The sequence below is a fragment of the Camelus dromedarius genome, chromosome 6 (assembly GCF_036321535.1).
Source record: "Camelus dromedarius isolate mCamDro1 chromosome 6, mCamDro1.pat, whole genome shotgun sequence".
Lineage (NCBI taxonomy): Eukaryota > Metazoa > Chordata > Mammalia > Artiodactyla > Camelidae > Camelus > Camelus dromedarius.
The window spans coordinates 41,329,624-41,353,866 of NC_087441.1; the positions used below are offsets into that span (position 1 = coordinate 41,329,624).

A 24,243-nucleotide genomic window follows, 5' to 3' on the forward strand; every position below is an offset into this window, starting at 1 on the left:
ATTTATGAGATTATCAATGGAGGGGGGGATATTAAAATGAATGGCTTGTTTTTCAGGGTTCTGGGAATACCTTTGGTGTACTTTACCAATTGTAGGTGTAGATGTTTAAAAGTTTGAAATTTGGGAGTTAGTTACAAAATATTTATTTCATGCATTCATTCAACAAATATCATTAAGCACCTATGATATAAGCCGTGTTTAGGTACCAGAGATACAATGCAAAATTCTCACTATTCTGGACCTAAAGTTGTAATGGTGGGAGATGCCAGACAAACAAATAAGGAAATATACACTACGTCAGATGCTGATAAGACCCATGGAGAACAATGAATTCAGTAACAGGGAGAAGATGGCATTTTATAGAGGTGATCAAAGGAGACATGGAATTTGAACAGAGACGTGAAGGAAAGGAAGAAACAGCCATGCAAAGACTTGGAGGAAGGTCATTCCAAGCACCAGGAACAGAAGTACAAAGGCCCTGAGACAGGAGTGTGCCTAGGGGTGTGAGGAACAACTTGGAGATCAGCAATCCTTGAGCAGAGTGGGCCAAGGTGTTAAGATCTGAGAGTCCGGGAGTAAGAGAGGCTTTGGCTTTTACTTTGACTGCAGTGGAGACATCGGATGCTGTTAAGTACAGGAGCACCATGATCTGATTTCTGTTTATTTAGATGTGGGTGACATGGGCCACAGTGACAGTGGCAGAGTTTGAAATATTTTGAAGGAAGAGCCAACAGGATTTGCTACTGAATTAGAAGTGGAGAGTGGGAGAAAAAGAGTCAGGGATACCTTGAAGGTTCTGGGCTTAGGCCCCAGGAAGGAACAGAGAAAGGAAGGGAACAGTGAGAAAGCCGTCAACCAAAACTGAATCACAGTCCCCAACGTTGGCCCTCACATTTCTCAGACACTCTTTGAGAGGTGGCAGTTTTTCCCAGAGGCTGACGGTGGTCAGGCTACACCATTCATGCAGCTGCTGTGCTGAGTGCATCCACATGCGTGAAACCCATGGTTCTTAAAGAACAAAAGCTGAAAAGGCCTTCCTACAAAGCTTTGCTTACAATGGAGGAGGGCAGGTGCGTGTTGAATTTTCAGTTATTTCACACACTGTGATTTAACAGCCCATAAAGTTTTATTTAGATGAACTTTATTTTCTAGTGGGGGAAGAGGGAGAGATAATGAACAAATAAGCAAGTAAATGTATGATACGTTGGATGGAACATGGCCACCGGAGATTATTGCTCAGCTAGCCCCATAGACTCTGGAATAAGAAAACGTTCCTTTTTCACGACTGAATTAACATCTAGACTAGAGCTGTCCTATAGATACATAATGCAGGTTACACAGGCGTAAAGAAAGAAAAAGAAACAGGTGAAATTAAGTTTAATACTCTTATTTTATTTTGTACAATATATCCAAAATGGTATCATTTCAACATGTAATTGATATAAAGAGTATAATTTTGCATATTCCTTTTCATATTAAATCATAAAATCCACTGTGTATTTAATACTTAGAGTGTGTATTATACACTTACTCAGACAAGTGGTCAGTAGCCACATGTGGCCAGTAGCTGCCATTTTGGACATATCGATTTTGACAGTTCAGAGATTTGGGGTCAATTCTCCCACATTTAGGAACCACAAGGAATGCTCCAACTCCTTTTAGATTTGGATAGATTCCCCTATGGTCATGTGAATATAAAAACACGCATTTACAAAGTTTAGATATATGATGTTTAGGTAGAGCTGGGCATAGCATTGCATTGTTCATCAAAGTTAAGGTTCAACTGACAATGACTAAAAACAAATGGAAAAAGAATACTTCCCATTCTTGGACTTTTCCACTTCAGGGAATGTATCTTTCAAATTAGAGAAAGGAGAAAGTCTTATTTCAGGGTGTGTGTGTGTGTGTGTGTTCATTCTTACGTACACACACACACTTGCATATTTGTTTGTGCTTCTCTGTGTTCTCTGAAAGATAAGTAGCCTCATTGTTTAAGGAAAGTCATAATGCAGTGGAAGTATCTGTAAAAGTCCTGGCCTCAGGACACAGCAGAGTAAAGCTTCCTGACTGCCATCTGGTGTGGTGAGACCAGGATAATTATGTGATAAATAAAAGGTATGGTGCATTCCTGAAGTATATGGGATTTACTCCTGAAAGAGAATGAGTCTTGACGCTCTGTACTGATAATCATTAACTTTATTTGGCACATGAGATACTGAATGTGGTGGAATGGTTAGCCTTAAAACCAAACAAACTCGTAATTATTAGTTTGAGAGGGTAATGCTAAAATACAGGATCTAATAATGTACGTGGAGTGGATGAAGAGGAAAACCCAAATGTGAGAAGGTGCTCGAGAGAGAAGCGAAAGGACAGCAAAGGCAAACTTAACCTTATTTTGCTATTTTGCCCGAGATCAACCCAACCCCAGTGCCCTCCTCCCCATGTGCAAGGAAGCCCCCAGCCCCTAGGCCAAACCTCCCCCTGCAGTAGAGAAGGCATGGGGAGAGGGAATGTGGGTGAGCTTGTTTCTTACACAGTCTACCAACTAGAAAGTCACTCAGTGTGGACGTCTTTTCCAACAAATCTATTTTAGTGAAGCTTATCAGTATTGTTAATTAGGTGATCAGACTGCTCAGGGAAGGAGGAGAACAAACATTTGGGACCTACTCTTTATCAGGTACTTTACACAGGCGTCTCAATTAAGCATCACTTTATTTAAATTTCTCTTAACATGTTTTAAATTGCAGAGATGATAAATGAATACATGCTCGTTGTAACAAGAAGTTATATATGAACCCAACTGACATGTGAAGCCACTGAGATTCAGGCAGGTTGAGCCATTGGGTATGGGGTAGAAGTTGGATTGGAAACTCAGTTTTACCTCTTTATCAGAAGAGTCTCCTGAATGACTTAACTAAGCTGTAGATGTTTTTATGTGGAGTGAAAGAGAATGCAGAATGAAAGCTGCTTTTGTAGAATGAGGACTATATTCAGTAGGGCAAAAGGCTGTGATGGAGTGGGAACACCAGTGCTATGGAGTGCATGTGCTAATGGCCAGGTTCTTCAAGCAGAAATGCTCCTGGCTCCCTTGTGTGTCCCGGTAACAACCCTTGCTGGTTTTGTGGACCCAAGGAGATAACAGAAATGACCTTTTACACTGAGTAGTAGTATATGTTAATACTGCAAATAATATAGAGTGTTTGATGTTTATAAGGGCGAAAAGTGAAGCTGTAGGCTTTGGACAGCTGTTGGTCAATGAGCAATTGCTTTCACAGAGGGAGAGAAAAAACACCCTTCAAAATTGAGAAGGTGGGGTGGGGATAACATGTGCTTAACTTGTGCAAGGTCCTGCGTTCAATGCCCAGGACCTCCATTAAATAAAAAAAGAAAAAAGAAAAAGAAAAGAAAAAATTGAGAAGGAAGTTGGGTGTTACCAAAGACACACATTCCATACCTACCTGTGTTGCCCTGTCCTGAATGTTTATCTTTCAGTTTGTTCCTGGATTTCCATTGAGTGCTCCCCCAGTCAGATATTAGGTTGGCCTGGGCAGTCCCAAGATGAGCCTAGGGATCCCAGTCCTGGCCAGGATAGGGCTTTTGTGCCTCCAAGAAGCTCATCTGGGAAGCAGGGTCTGGGCCTGGTGAAGCAGGTCCTGTAAAATCTAAAATCACAGACCAACTACAGGAGTGGCTACGTGCAAGTCATTCACACCAGGAAAATCCGGTCAGCTGTGAAAAAGAAATAAGTGATCCCTTTTAAAATATAACAATACAATGCAGAATATGTAAACAGAATTTCCCAAAGAGTACAGTGGGGGAGGAATTATTTGTCTTTGCTTCACTTAAAAGATTTCAACAAAGAGTTTCTTTGAATATGAAGCTGTCTCAGTGCTCTTACACGTGTGTGTTCATAGATGAACTATTTGATTGAGAGCTGATGGAACCAGCCCACAGTGCGGTGTTAGGACTCAGGGCTAAAAGACCATTAGTCAGCCAAGAAGATAAAGGACTTCTGGGAAGACACTTTAAGCCAGTGGGGTCAATGGCAAGGCAATGTGCAAAAATAAAACTTCTGTGTTAGCCACTGTTCCTTCATTGAAACTGTTATTTTTGAATTGGGTATCAGTAAATGTGAGGATGCATTTATGTCAAGCTGGAAGAATTTTGAAAACACTGTACTTAATTATAGTTCCTTCTACAGAATTCTTCACATAGTCAATAACTTCTTGCGTATTGCAACAGATATTTTGGACCCTTGGAGTTTATTTAGTCCCTCTGCTACTCTCCTATTTCTGGCCCTGTGTCACTCCTTCCTTTTTGAAGAAATATATCAAATCTCAAAACCCTGCCACTGGACTGGGAGAATCCATGTGGTTAATTCAAAAGAGATTCAAATGAAAGTAGGAAAAACTTTGTTCTCATCCCAGCTTTACCACTATCCAACTATTTAAAACAAACAAACAAAAAAGCAAAAACAAAACAAAACAAAAAAACCTTATGCTTCTTTTCTTTTTAATTAAAGTGAGAGTGTGGGATTAGGTAATTTCTAGTGATCTGACACTGCTCCAAAATTCTGTCCTGTTAGTTCACCGTTTCAGATGCTGTTTTTAGATGACTGTGAATTGCTCGATATTTATATCTAAGCATAGAACCCTTTCTTTCCCAACAGGTTCCTGAGGAAATCCAAACTGTAATGGACAAAGAGTAAGAGAGGTTGAGTTTTAGGGCTTCTCTTTTATTTTTTTGGCATTTTGCCTGATCTCTTAACTTCACTCTGATTTCTTTGAAGCTGTGTTTACTGTTCTTGCAGCCATGAAAAACTTATCACGAGCCCTCTCGTTATTTCACTGAAAAAAAAATTATCAAGCACCTGGATGCCTTCTACAACTTCTCTGATGAGACTGTAACTAATTTTACCCCATTTTCCCAGCTGACAGCAGTGCTCTTCAAGGCTCCCAGCCTTTGTCTGTGCTGTGCCTTTTCCTGGTTATTCTCTATAACCCTCTCCATCCTTTAAAACTGATCTCAAATATCACTTCCTCTGCAAAGTTTGCCAGAGAACTTCCACTTTTGCATTCATCACATTGCAGTGTAATTGTTTGTTTACACATCTGTTTCCTGCACTGGACTCAGAGCTCCCTGAGGTCGGAAATCTTGTCTTGTTCAACTTTGCAGCTTCCTGTTGGCTGCAGGGAAGTCCTGAGCCAGAAAGGTGGCCCACCCTTAGCAAGTATGTGACCCTTCAGGGAAGTTTTCCTGCCTCCATGTTGGCCTCTTCTTCTCTACTGCCCCCCTCCCCCGGCCTCATCTGTGTTATCTACTTCTAATTCCTGTTATCTGGCAGCATTGTTTATATCTTTGTAAATCATCTGAAAAAAATTCTAAACTTAGAGGGTTTAATAAGGAAAATATTCATCTATATATCCCCAGGGCTTAACACAGCTGATACCTGGAAGGTACTAAGTAAGATAATAAATGTCTGTTTAATAAATGACATCATGATAGCAACATCTGAGTGTTTCTATGGACTGGGCAGTTCATATATGTATTACCTCATTTAGTTTCTCTAACCTAGAAGCAGAAAATATTTTTATCCTTATTGTACATATAAGAAAACAGAGGCTTAGGAAGTTTAAGTAACTGGTACAGATTACACATTTAGAAAGTGGCAGAGTCAGTATTCAAACAAAGGTGATACAACAGGAAGAAGCTAATTCATTTCTTAATTGGATCATTGCCAGGATTTCATAAATGAAAGCTGTGCCTGTAAATTGATTACCTGAAGACTGTGAATCAGGTATAATTTGGGTTTCACATACAAACCATGTGTGGTGGCTTTTTCCTTTACTTTAGAAATCTATATTTTACGGGAGTTATTTGGGCAAATATCACCCAAGGACTGCTCTGCTTCTCCTATCTCGGAAATACTGATGACAGGAGGCACAGAACTGAGCAGCACATGGGTCTGTCTCTTCTGATTGGTATGTGTGCTCAAAGTAGCATCTGAATCCCTGGGATAATGCAAAAAAAGTGTGGAATCAGAAGCAAATTCCCTAATCATTTTTAACTTGGGCTGTGTGACACAAAAGATGTGCCTTCAGTGATTTCTTAACTGACTGAGTCATTTCAAGGATTCTGAGTTCCAGGTCCCCGGGCAAAGCGGGCCTTGCTGTGGAGGAAAGGCAAGAAGAAGGTTTCCTTCCCCTTTCTTGCCCTTTGGGTCAGCCTTGTTAAGTAGTTCTTGCCTTTCACAGCCTCATCACACTTTGTTCTAACTTCAAAATTTCTACTACTGTTTCAAGTCAGTATCACTAGACTAGCTCTGTGCTTCAGTTTCCTCCTCTGTAAAATGAGGGTAACAATAGTAACTACCTTCCAAGGGAGAAACAGGGAGGCACAAGGTGCAATGGGATCTGTGTAAGGGGTGGAGGGGTGCCAAAGGAAGACAAGATAAGATGGAGATGCTATGTATCAAAAAATAAATATGAGTGAAACAGGTGATGGATGGGGGACTGGTAGGGGAGATTTGGGCTATTTCAAGTAAGAGTTCTGACTTAAAAGAGACCAAGGGAGGGTGGTCTTGGTCTCCCTTGGTCTCTTTCCGAAGCCTGTGTTCTTTCTCAAGCAGCAAATGGGAGAATGTGGCTCCTGTTCTCCTGATACAAGTGGAACCACCAAGGGAGCTGCTGGGGGAAGGAAAATCCGGCCAAAGTGTTCATCCTCAGCCGACAGCCAGATTGTTACCCAGCTGCATAAGACATTATCAATCTGCCATTGGTACAATGACATCGTTATTAAGATAACACAAGTCTCAGCCACTTACTGGATATTTTTCTACAATGATCACAAATTCTAATCTGTGCACTTGTGTATCTAATGTTGTATTCAGAAGAGGGATGGTTAACCCACTAGCCCAGATAAAAAAGCAGAATGACCCTGAGTCATCCTTAGGTGGGGCAGCATTGGCTAATCTGTCACTATCCTGATGAGACTTTCCCTGCAATAAAATTGCAGTCATAGACCTAGGAAGGACCTTGAAAGTCATATAATCTCTTTCTTGGCTTCTGAACTCTAGCAGACAGATAAGAAGATTAAAGCCCAGGTAGTGATTTGAAGACTTGAATAACTTGGTGTTTCCGTTTCAAGCTCTGTTGGCCATTAGTTGACCAGTTGACCATAGATGAATCTCTTAACTTTTAAAAAGCTAAAGTGGTACTTTCTGAGTATAATGCACTTAAAAAACTTTTACTCTCCAATCCCTGCTTTGTAAACAGTGAAGGACATGGATACATGCTTTACAAATGGCTTTTCTATTTCTCCAGTGAGAGGAATGTTCTAAATGACCATCTTCAGGCTGAGCAGGCTGAGTCTGAAGGCAAGGTCAACTACATCATTCATCTTGGTGGCATCCACCCGGTATGCTGGATTCTAACTTCAAGGGAAAGATAGATGGTGACAACCTCAGGCACAGACACAGTGTACTGTGGTTACATTTGAGATGGATGAAAAAGCCCATCTAAACAAAATTACCTTGGATGTATACAGCCCCCAGATAGTCATCCCTTTTAGTTAATGAACTAAATGTTTCAAAGAGAAGCATCTCTGGGAATGTTAGCTCACTGTAGTTAACTTTCCCAGAGATGCTTCTCTTTGATAACCCTTCACACCTTAGCATGACTTTGTGTGCAGATAAGAACAGTCTGACTAAGGAAAGGGCAAGCTGGAGTGGGGAGCTGATGCAAAGGCTCTGTCCTCTCCAAAAGCATCCCAAGGAAGGACCTTATTATTTCTGGGAAGAGAAAGCAAGATTAAGGGGAAAAAGGAGATTGGAGAACCAGCAATGGCAAAATTGAGGTATTTTGATATTTCTTAATGATAAAGGTATGATTACTGAGCTAGATGGGAAGAAATACTCTATAATTACATGTTTATTTTTAGTTTTCCTTCCTCTTCTCTTCACCCTCCTTCTTCTTAGGAGACCTGGGTCAGTATTTTCTAAGGAAAATCCCTGAGTCCCAAGTGACCAATTGCTTTGCTTTGGCTGAAAACATGAATGGAGGAAGTTAGTTATGAGTTCTGTCTGAGCACAAGGACATTTGTTGGGGCCTGTTTCATGAAAAAAGATTGAAAATTTTTTCCTATTTTGAGTAGAGATTAAAAAATGCACATATCATACAATGCACCCATTTAAAGTATATTTGTTATATTATTAATTTTTAAAAATTGTAGCTATATATATAAACATAAAATTTACCATTTTAATCCTTTTTTAAGTGAACATTGAATGCAGAGTTTTTAAATCTTTTTTTTTTTACAAGGGAACTCTGTGACTTACCTCTTCCTTATAAAGATGAATCTGAAAAGAAAATAAATATTTTGGAATATAAAAGATCAATTGAAAAGACCTGCTGACATTGACTCTTCTGTAAATGAGCAGCAAGTTATTAACTGTTCTTAAGAGACTCCATCAGCAGCCAGGTGCCCTTTGGCTCCCAGCGGCCTTATAGATCCCAGACTCCCTCAGCACCATCTGTCCAGAAATATTGCTCCAGGGTCATTACCACAAAGATAGGTGTCCAAATGGCAGTGCGGGTTCCTCACAGCTTCCCAGGAACTCTGGCTTATTAGCATGTTGAGAAAGCTCTGCGGGTGATTCTGATGAGTGGCTCTGGCTAAGGGCTGCTCTGTCTGTCATGTGGTTGACTGTCATTATCTGAGGTTTCCCCAGCTCAAGATTTCACAGTAGCGTAATTTTTGTGTTTTGTCCAAGTTTTTGGTTGAAAATAGTAGCTAACAATTCCTGAGCATGTGTCCCAGGTGCTGTCTTAAGTGCTTCACATACATCACTTCTTGTAATTCCCACAACAAACCTGAGGGGAAGAGGCTCTGATTGTCACCTTTATACAGCCGAGGAAAATTGAGGTTTGGAAATATCTAGTAACTTGGTGGCCCAGAGTCAGGTTGTACAGCTGGTGAGTGGCAGAGCCGGGACTCCAGCCCAGGGCCTGGCCCTGCAGGTGAGTCAAGACGCTAGGCCAGGACAGGTCCCAGGTAAGGTCCTTGGGTCGCTCCACCCAAGCCCCTGCTGTCAAAAGGTCCCAGTCTCTGAGCCAGGCTGGCCCTGAAATGATATTCCTGCCCTCCAGTGGCTTTTGGTCCAGGGCAGAGTATGAGGTAGGCGCTAACGAGGTCCATATAGAGGTACCAATTAAGTTGGGGAAAACTTTTACAATTTAAATTTCTTAATAACTGGATGCATTTTTGTCCCAGATATAATGACATGCAATTAAAATGGACCAGGGTAAAAGGATACACACTGTGAAAATCTCTTTTGCTTTTAAGCTTATTTTGTAATTTCTGATACTTCAAACTGTAGTAGCTGCTGAGCTAAGAGGCCTCTGAGGTTCCGTAGTAGCTTTGAGAAAACAATGCTTGCTCCACGCCCAGAGCAAACACCCTGGTCCTCCCAGGGCTATTGTGATTAGTCTGTTTACTTGCAACACTTAGGCTGAGTTTACAGGGCTGCTCAGCAAAGCCTCTATCCCTTAAGGGCTGTACCTCTCCGGGAGAAATGTCAATTACTGCTTTGCAGATTGTGTCAACTTCTTGGCAAAATGGCAGTCGGCTGTCAATGTGAACGCAAGATGAATCACATAACCTAAGAAAGGTAGAGGTATTTGCAAAAGCATACTTTCAAAGAGCTGGACAAGCCTGCAAGCCTCACAGACTTTGATTCCTTCGTCTTTCACATCAGCAAAGTACATCATGCTCAAAAAAGATATTAATCCTTTTTAGATCCGTGACCTGTGTCATGTGCCTTTCTAGCTTGTCCTCTTTTTGACATTGTTTGCTGTAGCTTTAAAAAGTGCTGAAGCATAAATGCTATTCTAAACTGTGTTATTTGTGAAAATACTTTAAAAATTATTTTTGCTGCCAAAAATTAAGGTTAAAAAGTGAAAAAAAATTTTTTTGCTTATGTTACTTAATCATGGATTGAGAAGCCAGGGCTAGGAAAGAAATAATCCAGGATAGGTATTAAGTGTCAACCTAAAATGGTTAGGTTAGCAGAACATCAACATCTGTGTTTTTCAAAATGTGAGATTCAAACCACCTGCTTCAAAATCTCTTTTAAAAAACAAACAAACAAACTCCACCCAAGACCACTTGAACTCAGCTCTCTGGGAATAGAGTGCAGTTATCTGCATTTTTAATCCACTTCCCATGATTCAGTTGTGTGTTGTAGATCTTTCTGTTCTTTTCTGATTATAAATGACATACTGGAACATTCACAGTTCTGGCTAGTCACACGTTTCCCAGTGACTGTGCTGCTGCCACCGTGGGCGTTCCTAACCTTTCATGTGCCATGCACCCTACTGGGAGTCTGGTAAGTCTGTGAGTCCTTCCTTAAGATAATGTTTAAAAGTGCATAACTAAAACACATAGGATTACTGAAAATGAATTACACTGAAATGCAGTGATCAAAGAAAAAAAATGTAGTACCTACCTTCTTATGAATATATAAAATAATAATACTGAATGGCAGGTGTAATAATTACCCAAATTTCAAAGCCATGATGAACAAAAATGAAATTTTGACCTTAACAAGTGATTATATTATTTCTATTTTTATAATGTTTTTCTTGACAGCTTAATTATTTGATTGAATTAAAATACAAAGAAACCAATAGGAAAGTATGAATAATGCTATATTGACTATTTTATTGTTCTATGAAACTGTGTATTATATTTTTCACAGGATAAATTTTTAAAGCATTTTAATCCAATTCTTGGGAAAGTGAACATGACAGAACTATTCAGTTGCATGTATAGAATCAAATTTAAATCTGTAAACTAAACGAATCACTACCTAAGATCAATAATTACATCATGTACTGGAGATGGATATGAGATTATAATAATTTAAATTTTATGGGGGTGGGGAGGGTGTAGCTCAGTGGTAGAGCATATGCTTAGCATGCACAAAGTCTTAGGTTCTATCCCCAGTACCTCCATTAAAATAATAAATAAACCTAATTACCTCCCCCTCAAAAAAAATTTTGTGTTAACATAGAATAAAACCTAATGATAAATTATCTCCATAACCTAAAGATTATATTAATAATTTCTATTTCTATTATTAGTATTGCTGATACTGCTGCTTTATTGCCTACATTCAAAATAGAAGGAAATTCTATATGTTAGTTGGCGGTTAGTAAAAATAAAGATACGAATTTTTTTTCCTCATCTGAGTTTATGAAATCCCTGAATTCTAACCTTGAGCTTATATCATGCCTGAGTTCAAACCCCAGTTTAAGATTCCCTTTGTAGAAAGAGGTAGATAGTAGTCATCTGAAAACTTCTGTTGCTTCCCAGGTCAAATATGTCACTCCTAAGAAATTTCTTCTTAATAAACTTGAGAAAACAGCTAAGCTAAATTCAGCACATGGCAGGGCAGCAGACACACAAAGATGCTACTCTTATTTGCTGTGGAATTGTGTTGGGTGCCTGACTTCTTAGAGACCTCTTACCTGCCCACCTTAGAGGCTAATTGTGTCAAGTTCTAGACAAGTGAGGGATGTGAGATTTGCTCACCCCTTAGGGCAGCTTTTCCTCTTGGATCATTTGTTCTCCAGATTGCTGGAACAAACTCCCTCCATGGCTTCCCACACTGAGTTGGAGAGGGTAAAAAAAAGATTTCTTACATTGTGAGGCTGGAAGATTAGTTCTGGGCCCTAGGGTTGAGGGTCTGAAATAGGAGTGTGAAAATAAACCATAGGTACATTTATTTTAAAGCCTTCCCCCATAATCCATCATTTCAGGATGCACCCCAAAGGGCCTCAGCTGTGGGTGCCTCACCTCATGAAGGCAAATGAGGTGCTGAGAGCCCAGAGGGTCCATCTTCTTGGTGGAGACTTGAGTCTGTCCACACTCGACCCCCATTGTGGTGCATTGCTGAGTGAATGTGGGTCCTTCAGTGTGACCTTTATTCTTCCCTTAGAAGTGACTCCCTCAGGGACCTCCTGATGGTGGGATGCTCGCCTGGGGAGGTGAGGACCACTGAACTGAGCGTCAGGAAACAGGGTTCCAATCTCGGCCTCCGCCAGCATCAAGAAAGTGGCGCTAGGTGGTCTTCGTATTTGGCGATGGTGTTTGTTTGCTAGGGCTGCCGTAGCAACGAACCCCAGTCTGGGCAGCTTAACCAGTGGAACTTTATTGTCTCCCAGTTCTGGAGGCTGAGAGTCCAAATTCAAGCTGTTGGTTACCTCTCAGGGCTGTGAGGGAAGGCTCTCGTCCTTGGCTCCTGGACGGCCATCTTCTCCCTGTGTCTCTTCAGTCATCTTCCCTCTACCTGTGCCTCTGTGTTCATACTTCCCTTTTTTATAAAGACGCCAGTCCTGTTGGATTAAGGCTTGCTTTATCTTGGTTACCTCTGTTAAAAACCCTGTGTCTATAAAACATTCTAAGGTACTGGGGGTTAGCCCATGCTGTGATCTTTTGGGTCTCCTTGATGTTAGATGATCTTAGGTATTAGATAATTGTTCAGATCTCCCCCAGGTGTAAAAGAGATTCTGAGACTTTCTGACAAGAGCCAGAGCACTGGTTCTTGAGGCTGAGAAGATATGACCCATTTTTGGCAGTTCCCTGCAGTGGCCAGAGGGGACTGGTGGGGAAACTCATTCCTCACCCTACAGAGAAGAGGCTACAAAAATGTGACTCTCTCTTGTGGGAAATCACAGAGCAGCCAGGAGTGTAGCAGCCATCACCACCAAAGCAAACTGAGAAAATCTTCCCCCTGATCAAGCCAGTACCAGCTTGGCTCAGACTCCGCAGGGGAGTGGCAGACCACTAATGAGCAAGTTTCCCAGCCCAGAGGAGGGTCCTAGTCCCACCTGACCCATGCCCTTTCAGCCCCACCTTACACTCACAGAATCAAGCCGGTCTTCAATTCAGGAGAGCGTAGTCCTGGAGCCATTGCCAACTTTCACACGCTGACCCTGGGTTTTCACAGTCAATCGCTGGGTGTTCTCATAGTGTGTTATTTACTCTGTGGCACTTTATCTGTGTTTATAAACCATCTACTTGGTTTTCCTGCCAACTTCAGTGTGGGATAATTGAAATGAAAAAAAAAAAAAAAAAAGAATAAGAAAGGAAGAAACCAAGTGCCAAAGTCTAAAATTGTCATCTGTAAAACAAAAAGAAAAAAAACCAACTGACTTTTTAAGCTGATGTAGAACAATTCTAAAATGATTTTTAAAACACAGTCCAAGGTGGAGGAATGTCTTCTAATTACCAAGGAATTTTGAACAATTGAGAGAATAAAACTGTATAAAATCTTACAGTGAGTTTGATTCCATTAACATTTCCTTGTTTTTTTCATGTTACCTTAGATATACACCACAATCTATGAAATGTGAACAATTTAAAGTTATCTAAATCTATATTATACTACAATGAGGTAAAGTCAGTTTAAAATCTATTTGAACTGTGAATATTCAACTTGTAAATTTTTACATTAAAATTTTATCTAAAACTCTGTGTCGAGAATGCTATTTTTATCTCCTACAAATAAGATGTCACTCTGCTCGGTGATGTGCTTTTTTAACTTAATTCTTTTTCTAAATTGAGTTCAGCAATTTTGTTCTCATTCAGACTCTGCAGTCTAGAAGCCAGTTTGATCTTCTACTTCATTTCCTAATTTTTACCCTGCGTAAGCTTTTGGGAATATTTTTCTTTTATATATATTTATTTTCATGATTTGTTTTTATATTACTCAGAGAAAAGGTAGCTGGCATTTACATACCCCATTGTCTCTTTTTTTTTACTTCTTTCTGACATTAATCTTCTCAATAATTTTCTGCAGCTCTGCTTTGCTTCTTAGCTACTCTAGTTTTCTGTCTGACCTAGATACCTAGATTGTAAACTCCTCAGGGTAGGGAGTCTTGTCACTTGGTGTTTTCTAATGTGTTCCAGAAACTTCTTACCTGCCTTAGAGTAATCATGATATGCAAAATGGTGTAATTAGATTATGAATCTGTGAATGAGAGTATATCCTGCAGATAACATTCTACAGCTAGGTTAGGGTGTGGTCAAGTAGCACAGATAGCCAGAGGTGGGGAAAAGGATTAAGCCAAGGGAAAATTGGACAGAAGCTTATTAAAAGCCTAAGGGAACCCAAACCTCTTGCAATGTGGCTGTTAGCACCAAAGAGAAGTTGCCGGTAAACTCTCAAGCCCTGGAGAAGATTTGTACTTTAAGGGACGTGCTGAATAGGCTAAATGAGAAAATGAGAAAGCCCCTGGCTGCTCACTTTGGGTTTATTAGAAACCAGAGAAGAAAAACTATTGCTTGGGTACAGAAAGTCAATGAATGTTTTAAAAACATGGTGGTAATACACTGCCCTGCTTGGAAACTGATCTGACTAGTCTGTGATCTAAATGAACTTCTTTCCTGTCTCTATATTATTATGGGAAGAATTGCCATGTCTCCTAGGTGCTTGGGAAGAGACAAGTTAGAAATTTGGAGATACTTGCTCTAGTGTCAGGTCACTTCTGGTCACTTCTTTAGGGGCTTTATTAAATCAACGGAACAGCTATCCTCAAAATCCCTGTTAGGCATCTGGGGACCAATATTTATAAATATTGAAAGATACCTTCTTCATTCTCTTTTGAAAAACAAAACAAAATAAATGAATAGAAAATTTGGAAAAATTACAGAGTTAATAAAAAAAGAAAACTAGTATTTATGAGGAAGTAAAAGCCCTCCCCATGGAGATTGCCCATGAGGACCACGGCTTCTGGGAAGCCACTTTCTGGTTACTGCCTCTGGGCTACTGCTGTGGCCATCCCCTGGGAGGTGGCGTGGAGTGTGGATCTCCATCAAACCCGCATAACCCAAGGGTTGCAAGTAAAAGAGCTATTCAGACACTGAGGCTAGGATGCCAAGGCAAATCTTTGCAGCATGCTATTTGGCTCTGTAGGTTCTCCTGAATCCCAGTCTCTCCTGAGGCTCCCAGGCTCAGGAGGAATTAAAGGGTGACAGCAAAGTGTCCAGAGGGGCGATCACCCAGGATGACTCAGGCAGCAGAAGAGTTAGTGACTCCTCACATTACAACGTGACCTCCTGTAGAGGGGTATCGGCAGCCTCTGCAGAGGTCTGGGAAGATCGCTCTCTGAGGAACATATAGGCACAAGAAGACATAAAGGTTGCAAGATGAAGGATGTGAACTTGCCAGCTTTCCTGGCAAGCTTTCTGAGGTGACAGGGTTGAATGAGATTCACTAAGCAGATCTGGCAAATTTCCCTGGTGCTAGGCCCTTAGGGGCTTTAGGCAAGTTTTTAAGGTAGCTTAAAATAAAAATTTTTAAATGTAAGGTGTTATGGGATGAATGTTTATATGCACCCCAAATTAATATGTTGAAATCCTAACCCTAATGTAGTGATATTAGGAGGCAAGGCCTTTGGGAGGTGATTGGATCATGAGGGTGGAGCCCTCATGAATGGCATTAGTACACTTATAAAAAGAGAGCTGGCTTCCTCTCTCTGTTTTCTGCATGTGTGGGTATGTATGAGAAGACAGCCATCTACAAGCCAGCAAAAGTGCTCTCACCAGATCTGCTGGCACCTTGATCTGGGACTTCCTGGCCTCCAGAACCATGAGAAATAAATGTTTGCTGTTTAAGCCCCCGAGTCTGAACTGAGACATAGGCTATGCCCAGAACCCTATGGGAAATGTGTGCTTTAGAGTATTTTAGGAAAGGATGAGAAACTGATGTAATATCTTTGGAGACAAAATGAACATGACTTAGTATGAAAAGTGGTATAAAGAATGAAACCAAGGAAACCCTGATTTAATTTCATCCGTTTGTTGTCTTTGAGTGAATCCTATCATCTAAAAAGGTTCTTAATTAATCAGTCAGAAAATTTACACTCTGAAAACACTACGTGGGATTAGTAGTTTTGTTATTGTTTCTGATTCAGTTTATATATAAACTACAGCATTAAGAATGTCAAATAATGGAACAGTTTTCCCTCACTATAATCAGGCTTTGCTCTCTCATAGCAAATATTGCTAATTAAAAGTGTTTTTCTTGCTAGCGACAAGGTTGTTTGTTACATAGTTTCTTATAAAACAAGCCACAAATCTCAGTTAGTTTATGTCTTTGAAGTGAAATCTAAAGAAGTGTAGTTTAAAATTCTCAGTTATAACTTAAAATTGAGATTAAAGGCACTGATCTATGGTGACCAAATAGAAATTATTAACATTAGAGCTATGTTAAGATATATTACCAAGAACAGTTTAAAGACAAAGCTGCCACAATTTCTATAGCTCAATTTCTGAACAAGATAATTGACATCTCTGATGATTATGACATCCTGTATAATTTAAGGAGCCCTTAGTAGAGTTGTTATCCCCATTTGTAAACCTACTTGAAATTTATGTAGTTGAAAGGTAAGTTTTTTTGTGTTTTGTTACTTAAAGCAGTCTCTCCAAAGATTTTTCTAAAAGAACCCAAAGCAATACTGTTTATCACACAACTTTCTTATTTTGTTTGTGTGCACCTGGTGTTAGATTGGGCAGAGTGTAGAAAACTCAAAACTTGGGGACCCAAATTACATAGGAGGTTTAAGTGTTGAAGTGATGCTTATATGCAAGATTGTCACCTTCATAAGTGGCACATACTAAATGTATATGTAGTGTTTATGAATGTAACTATAGATATACATATACGTATACATGCAATTTCATATGTTTGCATCTTTATGTAATTAGCATTTCCTTTTGATTCTCTCTCTGTGTGTTCTGAACCTGATTGCACGTTTTCTTCCCCTGGGATTCCATGTGGTGTCAGGCATGTAAGAGTTGAAGAGGCAGATTTGGGGCTACATTTGGTGATAGATCCTTGGGATAAGTCCATTACACCCCATATATTTGGCATTCCTCACTTATAGAGAACAAGCAACCTTCCCACATTACCTTTAAGATTAATGACAACACCTTATTCAGGGGTCAAGATACCATCAATTTAAGTTTCCCAGCCTAGTCTGGCAGGAAGCCTTCCCTAATGAGGCTCACCCCTTAAAAATAACTCATTCTTTTTCATCCCCTCAGCACTTAGAGTTGGATTTAGTTTTTTTTTTTTTTCTCAATTGCAATTTTTCTATCATCGCAATACGGTTTTGTTCCCATTCCTTTCCCCAAATTGTTCTTTTCCAGGTTACCGACCATTAAAATTCTTGTCACCAAATCCAGTAAGCACTTGTCAGTCAGTATCCTGTCTGTTCACAAGTCACCAGCCTTGTTGATCACTCACTCAATCCCCTGGGCTTCTGTGATAACATTCAGTGTTTGTTTACATCTTAACCCCATGGACGTACTTTCTTCAACCTTTCCATGTTGAGTTGCCTCTCAAACCTGCTTTTCATTTCAAAATCTGCTGTTTTGCTTAGTGAGGAGACCCATCCACCCATGATAGTTTGGAGGGTATATTGTTGTCTGAATGATAAGGCAATTCAGCATATCTGGATTTAAACTTGTGCTTGCCATTTTGTGTGCTCTTGTAAAAATTAGATCCCCGATTCTACACTTCCTCATCTAAGGGTAGGTGATAACAATTACATCACAGGATTAGTATGAAGATTAAATAAGGTCATGGATATATATAACTAGCACAGTGCCTAGTACATAGAAAGCTTTTAATAAATGTTAGGCTCTTCTTAATTTTTTTTTTTCTGATTGCCTTAGCCAGAAGCTTGGAGTCATCTTGGACTCTTTTCTCTCTGTAATTATACTCCATGATGCTACTATTTACAAAGCACTATTGATTCAGCCTTCTCAAATTTTCTATTTCTAAATCTTCTCAAATTTTCTTCTCAAATTACCTCCATCTATTCTCATGGCTTCACTATTTATTGACTGGGTCATTTCCAGTTCCCCTGATCCACTTATAGCTAAAAAAAAAAAAAAAAAAAAAGTCTTAAAACATGCACATGGAATCTTGACTGGGCCCAGTTTAAATTCTCCAGTGGCTCCTTGTAGAGTTCACAGTCAAGGCTGCCTCCACAGCATGGTGGGTGGAGTGCTTCCCGGCCATGCTTTCCACTTTCCCTTCAGAGTTAACTCCTGCTCCTCCCCACCACAAATCACACCTGAATTTTCTTGAAAGTCTCTTACTGTCTTTACCTTTCCATGTGTGATCCTGACTCCTTAGATTCTTCTTCCCATTCTCCTCTGATTCATCTAGTCGCCCCCTTGACTTCCCTTAACGTCAGCTCAGGCTTTATCTCCTCTGGGAAGGCATCCTGGTGAGCCAGCCTAAGTGCCCTTCCTTCCTCTGTGGTTCACATCACCATGTGCATATCATGGCCATAGTGCTTACTTAATTACATACTTTTTTCCTCATTAATTTAATTTTCCAGCTTCTCTAGTAAAGTAGATGCCCCTTGGGAACATGTTAAATCTCCTGGATATAGTATATACCTTATACATACTATGTCTCAATCTGTGTATGTTGAATGAATGGAATGTTGAGTAATTCCATTGAAATGGAGTAGTGGAATGAAAGTTGAATAAATGAATGAGTGAATGGTTGGATGGATGGATTAATGAGTGACCTGAGGTTTTCAGAATGGGCCAGATGGGCAGGCATTCGGTTCTTTTCACAGGTTGCTTTCAATATCTGTATTCACTCTATTCTATTTGCATAATTTTGCCTTTCTTTTGGGGTTAAGTGCCCTGACTCTGAGTTCATTTAACACCCTGTATATGTCTCTGTGTTAACATTGCCAGCGTGTTACTGATAAAAGATTGAAATAAATTAATGTCAGGGTCGTTTTTCACTAGAGTCCAGAGTCTAGACTCATCAGTGAGCTCTGGGGCCATGGCCTTGTCTGACTTATCAACTGTGCGTTTGAATATTGTTATTAACCCTGTTTATAGATGAAGAAAACTACTTAGATGAAGTAACTTGCTCAAACTCATAGACTTACCCAGTGGAAGAACTTAGATTTAATTTCCAAATGCCATGCTATTCTGCACCCCTATTTTAAGAGTCAAAAATAAAGTAGAAAAATAATCACATTTTATTCACTTCAATTTTTATTCATGTAACTGCTGGGTCTAAATCCATTGTGGTCTAATTTCTGGTCCTTAACTGATATATGCAGTTCTCACTAGACATTTTGACTATTATTTCTTTTAACAATGGCAAACTAATATGAATATTTTGTTGGTGTACACTATTTCATATTATTATCCACAATAATAAATGTAATATGTATGATGATTTCTGAGACAGTTTTGTTCAAGTGTGATTGACAACAGAAGAAAAACTCAAACATAATGAGATAAAATTGTTTTATCTGAGTTGATGTCTTTTAGCTGAGAAATCACTTCTTTTCCCTCTTCCTACTCTGCTCTTTTTTTTCTTTCTTTCATTAAGCCTTTGTTTTAGATCCCTATTTCTTCCATGTAGAAGGAAGGTGCTAGACAAAGCCTTGTTTGGGTAGTTAATGGCCTCACCTGGACAAGTTCCCGCCTTATCGTTCATGTCTTTTGTGTACACCAGACAAATAAAACAGATGGGGAACAATATTTTGAGCCAAAGAACATAGTGCAGTTGGAAATACTTGCCTCATGTAGCCACAGCCATGTTTATTGTGGTTCTAGATATTAGATTCTACAACCCTACAGAGTAGAGGATAGGGGACTCTAAACACACTGCCCTCTCACAGCCACACCTCTGGTCCTGCTGGGATTGCTGCATGGACCACCCTTTTCTCTGCCTCTTGAGTGAAGAGGACTTCATCTTTAAATCCTTAGCTCTTTAGGGAAACCTTTCAGATCTGCCTCTGCAGAGATAGGTGCTACCTCTTTTAAGATGCATACTTTGGGTATAGCTTGAAGGTACCCACCACCTTGAATAATAACCAACTCTTTGTGCATCTGTCTTCTCCGCTAGGTTGTGAGCTCATTGGCAGAAATAGATTGTGATTATTTCACAACCAGATCTTCAGAGCCAAGCTCAAGGTAAGCCAGACACATTGTAGTCACTTAAATGTTTGCTGAATAAATGGGCAGTCCTGTCCTTAGTCTGAGATGATGTAATATTTGTAACCATTGACTCAGATGATAAAATCCTGAGCCGGTCAGTTAGGCAATGCTAAGAATAATGACTAAGGTTCTCTGTATTTACCCAAAGTATATTGAATGCAATTATTTTAAAGGCCAGATAAACATTTCGGTTGAAATGCGTTAGCTCTGTAGAACAGGTTGGAGATATAGAATGGCATAAAGGCTAAGAATGTGACCTTTGAAATCAATATACCTGGGTTAAAAGACCAGTTTGGCTGCTTACTAGAATTGTGACATTGAGCCTCTCTCTTGCCTCGGTTCTATTATCTGTAAAATGAGTACAATAATGCCCACCTCACAGAGTTAACTAGAAAACGTCAGCAAAAGTCTCTACATGGTTCTCAGCACATGGCAAGCAGTGGCTAGATGGTTTCTGTTATTAGTGGGCCATGTGCTCCTGAGGCACAGCTTTGCTGTAGAATTGTGTGATTTTGGTCCACCACTTTCGTTCGTTTTCTAATTTCTCCTGACGTGTAGCTTGTTTGCCGGTCCTGGGATGTGGCTTTAGCCTCCTACTGACTCTGAGCCCCACAGGATGACAGATGACAGAGGACCCATTTAGAGAGGATATAACTGACATCTTAAAGACAGGCCTTTTCACTGTCCTGTTTCCCTTTTCACTCAGTATCCTCCCTCTTTCGTGTTGCAAGACTTCTATCATAATGTTTGAAGATAAGAATGGGAAAGTGTATGGATGACCGTATACTCATATCCAAACTCTGCTCCAGACATTGGGTTAGTCTCATGTACTAGGGGCTTGAACTGAGTGTAGGACTAAAACCTAGGGGGCTTCTAAGGTGTAGCGTGTGGAGCAGAAATTGGTATAGAAAACTACATAGACAGGTGAAGTAGGGTGTCAATGCAAAGGTGCTGGGCCTACAAGCAGAAATGTGTTGTGAGATAACATGATGAAAACTGGGGGAAAAAAAGAACTGAGAAATCAGGATAAAGGACAGAATAGTGCATCTGGAGAGATTCCCTGATCCCTGGAGCAAAATCACAGAAAGGTGGCATGGAATAGTGGAAAGATCAAAGGCCTTGAGACCAGACAGGCTGTATGACCCAAAAGCAATCATATAAACCCTTGAGCCTCATTTGTTACTTCTGTAAAATGATGCTAATGATCATCATACTGATTTTCAGGGAAGATTAAGGGAAAAGGTATACCTAAAGTACCTACTTTCCAGGTACTGAGCCCTCAGCCTTGGCTTTGGGAGAGGAGAAGACCATCAAGCTGCTACACCTAACAGAGATCTCAGGAGAAAAGCAAGCTTTCCGTTTCTGTAGTCTCTAGTCATCTCTTCTGATCCAGGCTTGTAAAGATAGAGAATGGAAAATCAGATGAAGTGTTACTGATGTATAAGAAGAGGGTGCCAATGAGTTTAGAATTTGTATTTATTATGGAGTGCTAACCGGAAGACAGGTTCTGATTGGATGCTGCTGATGTCAGTCTCTGACTCAATTCCTGACTCTAATTTGGGGTGGAAGAATGGCAAACATGGAATCCTAGAAAAAACATTGTCCCAGGATATAGCTGCTCTCCTTAGAGATCCATTGCCCACTCTTGTAACCAAGCAGGACCCTACGGGGCCTTCCCAGGACAGACCTCCCCTCATATTCTCTGCTGTAGCTCCTCTCAGAAGTAATCTTGTGTGTATTTCCTAAGATTTTCAGATGCTAAAAACCACGACCAAATGGGAGAAATTAACTACTTGGTGATCATGAGCACGTAGCCCCAGGCCTTCTGGTGCCTAAGGATTGAGCACCATCAACCAGTCAGAGAATTGTGCACAGCTTACCACATACCCTAGGCTGCCCCTCCCTTAGCTGGCCTTTAAAAAGTCTCAGCTGAAACCCTTCAGGGAGCTTGGAGTTTTTTTGGGTGTAGTCTGCAGGTTCTCAGTCTCCTTTCTTAGCCCAGTAATGAACCTTTCTCTGTTCCAAACTGATGTTTCAGTATCGTTGGGCCTCACTGTGCGTCAGGCACATAAACTTGCATTCGGAAACAATTTTGGCAAAGCCAGCCTAGGACTATGTGTTTGTGTAAGGTTGACCCCAGCCGGGAGAAGCTCCTTCCCTGAATCCCAGCAGATGCCAGAGCTCAATTCCCTCGGGGGAACTGAGGGGAACTCTTCCTGACAAGTGCCAGCCGCCCTGGCACAAGGCTGTTTGGAGCTGAGAAATGTTCAGAGCTGCGGTCCACAGTTGGTGTTGCTTGGAGGGGAGCGGCTCCAGCTTTCACAGGCTGAGGATTCTCTCCACTCCATCTGGGCTCATTCCCATTGGGAACTGAGCTGCTCTGGGCTCATTGCGATCCACTCTGGGCCAATCTATTTGGAGACTTCCATGGAATTTTTAGGTTACACCTCCTCTGATTGTTTGTGTGACTGTAGCTCATTTGTTGTTTGTGTTTTCATGTGTATCACTTTAAGTTGAGCCTCTCCAGCTTGCAATGGTTGGGAAAATTCTACCCACTCCACCTGGGCTCATTCCCTTCTGGGAAGTGAGCCATTCTGGGTCTGTTCTCTTTCGGGAGCCAGGCCATTGTGAAAGCCTCCCTCTGGGAGTGGAAATGGGCTTTTTGGGCTATATCTCTTCTGATCTTTTGTTTGAGAGGCCATGTTTGTTATTTGTGTGTGTGTGTGTGTGTGTGTGTGTGTTTATCAGTACTTGCACTGGCCCATTGAGTCATCTTTGGTTCTTTGGTGAGTAATGGGGGGCTCAAGGGTGACACCACCAGGGTATCCTTCCCTGTTGTGTTGATTTCACCTGTAGAGGGTTGGGATTTTCTTTTCTAGCCTCGGCCTTTCATTCAGCTTCATCTCTGATGGGGCACTGGTAGGGGTTCTTCCCTTTTGGACTGATGGGGCAGCGGTTGGGAGTCTCCCTTTTTGGTCTAGGAACTGTGACCCCACGAGACTGTTTTGCATTGCATTTGTTTGCTTGATATTTGACAACACCAGCCGTGGATAATTATTATGGATATTCAGAGCTCTGTTCTATCTTATAGTTCCCTGGGGTATTTTTGCAAACCTGAGAGATCTTTAGCTATGCCCCCATAAATGAAAGAAAATGATATTTTTATTACAACACTGTGTGGCCTCAGTACTCCCTGAGATCTGGAGAACAGTGGTCCCTAATGGCTCTGCTATTATATCAAAATGGGCCTTTTGCAATTGTTTCAGCTTTTATCTTGTGTGTGTGTGTGTGTGTGTGTGTGTATGTTTGTACTTGAGCCCAAATCTTGTCCTCCCTTCCTGGTTTTGCTGAAAGTAAGGCAGGTGAGCATGAGCGAATGAGACATATATTATTGTCTGTTACTTTTACTTCTTTAAACTGAAGTGGATATTTGGGAACTGAAAAAAAAAAAAAAATCCCTGAAAATAGCCAAGATGGTTGGATTTTGTAAAAGCCATTAGAGGAAGAAGTTGCATTTCTCTTCCTCCTTTTCCTTCCCTATACCTTTGAAATGTAGATGATATCCTTGAAATATAGATGACCTGGGCTCTCAAGGAAAAGAGTTTTTTTTAACTGAAGTGGAAAAACTGAAATCTCTGGTTCTGTCTTTATGTAAAAATTAATTTGTACATGAGCTCCATTTAACTGACTTAAGAGTGCTTACAAATTAAATATTCTAAGTATATAGAAGAAACTAGACAGAAATTTTGAGTTCATGTGATCTGGGAAATATTCAATATTGAATTGATATCTGATATTGAAGCTAGCTTAAGCTTGTTGGTATGATCAATACAGACATCTTTTATTGTATCTAGGTTTACTGAAGGTCAATAAGTTTATGAATAAGTTTATGTTTCTGTTGCAGAGTTTGTCAGCAAAAATGACTTCATGATGAGATTTTTATAAGTAAATTAATTGCAAATGAGATAAGAGGTTTTGGGTGAACTCTTTTAGAAATAATTATGTTTTAGGAATGTCTGCTTTAAAATGCTCTTTCTAGATATTTTGGTAACTTGGAATTTTAGAGTTGTTCTAAATTAAATGATAGAAGTTTAGTGAATAGCTAGGTCATTCCCAAACAAAATAAGGTACTGAAACATTAATTACTGAACACTAGCTTCCATTTACAAAGAAATTAAAGGTACTAAAAATAAT

The 24,243-nt window shown here is 40.2% G+C and overlaps 1 long non-coding RNA gene across 1 annotated transcript in view; it reads left to right on the forward strand.

Moving 5' to 3' along the window:
- Nucleotides 1–24,243, forward strand: part of LOC116154382 (uncharacterized) — an 873,015-nt gene that overhangs the window by 102,242 nt on the left and 746,530 nt on the right. Inside the window, exon 4 of the long non-coding RNA XR_004138267.2 lies at nucleotides 19,958–20,025. This is a non-coding gene — a long non-coding RNA (uncharacterized LOC116154382). The remainder of the gene's footprint in view (nucleotides 1–19,957; nucleotides 20,026–24,243) is intronic.